The sequence below is a fragment of the Psittacula echo genome (genome assembly GCF_963264785.1).
Source record: "Psittacula echo genome assembly, chromosome: 8".
NCBI lineage: Eukaryota > Metazoa > Chordata > Aves > Psittaciformes > Psittacidae > Psittacula > Psittacula echo.
The window spans coordinates 23068733-23074268 of record NC_137744.1 but is presented as its reverse complement, the minus strand read 5'-3'; positions in this window follow the sequence as shown (position 1 = coordinate 23074268).

Here is a 5536-nt window from a genome sequence, read left to right as displayed (position 1 = left end):
TTTTCATAGGGATGCTGAATTTGTTAACAGTCACTACTAGAGCAGCTCATCAGCACTTACACCTCGAATGAGGTCCTCAGGAATCAGTCAAGAGCTGCTTCTCCTCACCTGGGCTCTCTAAAGAGTCTCGAAAAGAAAAGGTCACTTAGGGTCTTTCAAAACCATGACCCCACATGACACAACCAACTTTTATGCTGAAAACTGAATCATAGACTCATGGAATAGTTATGGTTGGAAAGGACCTTCAGATCATCCAGTTCCCCTTATTAGCACAGGGACACTTTCTTTGCATGAACTCTGGGAGTCTGTAGGGTTTAAAAGACACTCAAAAGCTGTGGCAGGAGGAAGCTGGGAAGGGGGTTTCAAGTCTACCTTGGCAAACCCAAACCCCCAGCACAGCAGCGAGGGTGCAGCATCCATCTCCCAACGGGTGCTGCTCTATATTGACCTGTTTGGAATAAGAATTGATTTTCATAGAATCACACTGTTAATCCTTTAGGATCACCAAATGGTTGTGTGCTCCTCAGCAAAGCTGGAGCTTTCTCCATCTCATGTTTGGCCGTGTCCAGAGGTCCTACGAGCAAGCCAGGAGAGATGGGTAAGGGGCTGCCGGCACAGGGAAACAGGCGATGAAATACTGTACAAATCCTTTCTGGTAAATCAGATTTAACACTTTTATGCTATTACAAGCTCTATTGAAAACAGTGCAAAAACTCTTAGTAAATCTGTCCCCTAGGTGCCTTATGTCTGTATTTATTCTGTCTTCTGAAATTCATTCATTTACCAAGCTCAGTTTTTGCTTCTGGGTGTTAGTTTTTATCCAATATGATTTAATTTTGTACTGGGGATTGGGTTTAAAGCTTGCACCATGATATCTAAATAAGTTCATTAAATGCTCTAAGTTTCTCTGGTTACAAGTATAAATTCATCAGCATGGAAATAATGACATCTTAAACCTATTAAATTTAAAATATCTCTGTACTCAACCCCAGAGCTCAGACATGCCAGCCAATGATAATCAAATGCCACCCAACCACTCAAAAATTCCAGGGAAGAGAAAATGAGCTAGTTTGAGGATGCCTGCAAGGCAAATCAGGCTGTCAAAATCCTATCATTCTTGGGAGGAATTTACATAGCTCATATTAAACTCAGCAGAGCGACTGGAAACCTGGAGTAATTAAATGCTGGGAGGAGGTGGATGCTGGATAAGCTTTAGCCAGGTGGCCCCTGCAAAAGAAGGAGGTGCAGAAAGGTCCCCAGGAGGAATTGGGATGCCCTGGGGACTAGGGAAGTGCCAAGGTGGGCTCCTGAGAAGGGGAGAGGAGCCGCTTGTCGGTGGATGGGTGGATGGATGGATGATGGATGGATGGATGGATAGACAAGGAAGGAAGGCAAAAATCTCTCTTGCTTGGAGATAGCCCCTTGGCTTCCCACTGAGCATGCTGCTTCCTCCCTGTGCCTGGGCTCATGAAGGTGTACATCTTCCTGTCCTGCTGCCTCGCAGCAAGGCTCTCTGCACACACATTTCTCCCAGATTTCACCTTATTTCCATAAAGAGGACTGGAAGGTGCCCCCAGGCCTGCCTATTTGCTCCTTGCTCCATGACAGGTAGCTCTGGCTTTGGCCAACCATGGCCCAGAAGTAGCTGAGCCCAAGGGGAACCTGAACTTCCCCTATTTCAGTTTGAACCCATCACCTCTTGTCCTATCATTACAGTCCCTGAAATCATCCCCAGTCCCAGAACTGCAGGTGCTTTTAAAAGGCGATGGCTTTTGTTTCACACTTTCCAGCAGACAGACTGTCACTGCACCAAGCGTAGGGGACCTTAATCCTCCTCTTATTGACATGACATATCCTAATAGCTTCTTTGGATACCTATCAAGTCACTGTGTACTTAGAAAGCTTTAATCTGTAGATTATTTACTCAATAGACTGTAACGGCTTCGCATAATAGCCCGTAACAGCTTCCAGCAGTTATGGCCTATTGTGTCGCAGAGAGTTTGTGTTGATTTTTCTCCTCCTAAATCTAACACAAAGCATCTAAGATAGTACACACTATTGTGCTGGCCTAACAAGTGCCTAATTTCTCACTTTGTTCTTTGTTGTTTGGGAGTTTTTACTTTAAAAAAGTCAATATCTAGAATAGTGTTTGTTTTCGGGAAACAGCAAGAAGAAAAATAGAAACCCCTCTCCTCCACTGATTGAACTGGATAGCATCCACCTCCTCCTGTTAGTGTAAGGGCTATGTTGCACCACGAGTTTTAATAAAGAGGGAGAACAGTATATTCAAGACCTAAAAAACCAGGTTTAAGATGGGTTCTGGGTACTGCATGTCTAGAAGATGTTGTGTAAATGATGCTAACTGGGGCGGATGTAGATTGAAGAGCTAATTTGGACATAATTTAGACTTGTTACAGCAATTACAGTCCTGCCAGATCATCAGAATACTGGCCATGCTCTGGGTAAATGGATAAAGAAAAGGGAACCATGTGGCTGCCGTTTCTTAAAGGCATTTTTAATTTTCATTAAGATGTTCAGCATTTGAAGGACATTTCCCACCAGGTGAAAACAACTTTAATTCTGAGCCTAACTGCTCCAAATTGATGTGATTTCATTTAAAACCAAGCTAATTAATTAAAACCACTTGACAATGCCCCTTTAATGTTTAACCAAAGAGAACACTGTACTCCAGCTGAGCTGCTAAATGTTTATGCCTTATTATTAGCAGGCTTCCCAAAGCTTGGAAGAAAGGATTTTGGTGCAAGTTCTCACCCCATCTTTTAATTACACCTAAGCAACTCAGCTCATTATAATCCTACTACAAACTTTGCTCACAAGAGCATCCTGCAGCATGCATTTAGCAGGTACCAACGACACCTATTCCCACACAGATATTCACATGTCTCTCTCTGTTTTCAAGTGGAAATTCCTCAGCTAAAGATCTCAGAAAGTCACCCTGCTCCATTTCTGGCACAGCGAGCACTTCAGAATTAATTGCAAACAAGAAAGAAATACACTGTGAAGATACGCATTAAACCCAAGTTGTAATTAAGCAATACGGAGGTTTGCACCCAGTAATCACTCAGGGAACTTGCAAGTAGCTGGGGCTGTTGGTGTGGGGAAAGGGTGTGAGTGGTTCTGTTTTGGGGTGTTTCATTTTATGATCACCATTATTTCCAACCCCCTGTGTGCACCGGCTGCGAGCTGGCTGGGCACTGTGGGTTTCTGTCTCCCCACCCCTCTCCAGTATCACTCCATGCCCATACATCCCAGCAGCTCTCTCCCAAGGGCTCCTGAGGAGCGGATGGAGCCCTTCAGACCACATTGCTATGTCTGTCTGGCTTCAAGGGCGAGATGCAAGTACCTCAGTGCTAGACAAGGGTGGGGATGGACTTTGAGCATCTCCCCTGGTGTTTTTCCACGATTAACAGATCCTTCCCAGCTTGCAGATGGTTAGTCACATGGAGCACAAATAACATCGCATTCAGTCTCCAGGAGCATCAGACCAGGCCTCCCTTCTCCCCTCAATCTGGGGTCTGGGATGAGAGTTTGCCTGTGCTTGAGGAGCAGTTTGTCAGAACATAAATAACATCTTGCTATGTGCTGGCCTTATTCTGTTTACTGGAGGCCGTGGTTTAACCCAGCCAGGAGCTCAGCACCAGCAGCTGCTCACTCACCCCCTGAGTGGGATGGGGACAGAATCAAAGGAATGTAAAGCCCATGGGTTGAGATAAGAACAGTTTAATAACTAAAATAAAGAAAAATATAGTGATAAGAGAAAGAATGCCAATAATGATGATAATAATCATCGTAATCATCACCATCATCGGAAACAACAAGAGAAAAAAATGTGCTCAGAAAACACCAATGGTGCCCAATACAATTGCTCAGCACCCACTGACCCATGCCCAGCCCAACCCAAGCAACAATCCAGCACTTCCAGGTAATTCCCCCCCCGTTTCTATACTGGGCATAATGTGCTGTGGTGTGGAGCATCCCTTTGGATAGTGTGGCTCAGGTGTCCTGTCTCTGCTTCCTCCCAGCTTCTTGTGCCCCTCCTTACTGGCAGAGCACGAGAGACTGAACAGTCCTTGATCAGGGTGAGTGCTGCCGAGCAACAACGAAACCATCGGTGTGTTACCAGCATCATTCTCACTGAAGCCAAACACAGCACTGCACACACAGCTACTAGGAAGGAGAAAAAGAGCTGTTACAGCTGATACCAGGACACTGGGTTTGATTTCATGCCTGAAAAAAAAAAGCCCATTGTGAAGTCCTGGTGGAGGGATTCGGCAAGAAAATATTGGCTGAGCAAGGAAAATCATTAATGCCAGCTCAGGAGTTCTAATTGCCCCTAATGAATTAGAAGCTAAAATAGTCTGGCCCAGTTATTAGCAACCACCATACCCATAAGAGCTTTGCATGGCAGCACAGAGGGAAGGCTGCATGCAAGGAACAGCCCTCACCCCTCTCTCTTTCCCCGTTGCTTTTCTATACAACTCCATTAGGATTTATACCGTCGATGTGGGATTATTCCCTATACTTCTATTTCTTGTTCAAATGTATAGAAATTAATTTTCTGGACATAATTTCAGTACCTCTGGGACATTAGCAGGCTGGAAGTAAAAATAGAACATCATTACAGTGTCAGGTAATGCGGATGAGTGTGACTAATAACCTGAGTGTCATTGATTTAATAATCTAATAACGTCTCTGCACACTCAGCGCTCAGACTCACCGATCGCAGATAAAGATTTAAACCTGGCTGCAGCCACAGATTAGAATCAGCACCTCGGCTTTAGGGATCAGAACCAATGATAAGCAACCCGTGGCTGGTAGCCAAGACATTACGGCAGGGAAAGGAGCTGGCTGGAAGCTGCAGATCATGCCACGAAGGAGGCAGGTTTTCCATTCCCTGGGGTGACAGTAGCAGCAGGTCACAGCTCCCCATCAGAGACATTGCTCAACCTGAAAGGGAAACACTCGTCAGCTAACAAAGGTCTGGCAGCTTTCAAATAGCCACTGGCCCACCAACAGCTTGGTCTATGGCGATCTAAAACACAGAAGAAAAGAGTATTAGAGTCAAGTACAACAGCAGCCTGAAAAGGTCCGATCCACAGCCTTGAAACAGGAGGGAAAGTGAAGGGAGTAGGTTTGAATAGGGATAAATCTTCTGACTCAGGATAATCTGGGTTATTCATTCAGAGAAAATGAAGGCCAGGCTGGACAGAGCCATGGGCAGCATGATCTAGTGAGAGGTGTCCCTGCTTCTGGATGAGCTTTCCAACCCTAACCATTCTATGATTCTAAAAGCTGCCACAACAGCCCCGAGCTCCCTGCAGAAAGCTGCAGGAAAGGTCTCTTTCCCCTTCAAACATCCCTGCACCCAGGCCCATCTTTATCTCCTCTTGCCAGAGCACAGCCTCCTTCGAGCAGTGGAGCTGCATCCAGCCCCTCTCATACTGCCTTTGGATGGGTGGTAAAGGTGTTGCTTCCCCCTGGCACACCCAGGACCAGCTGGGAGATGGATCACCCA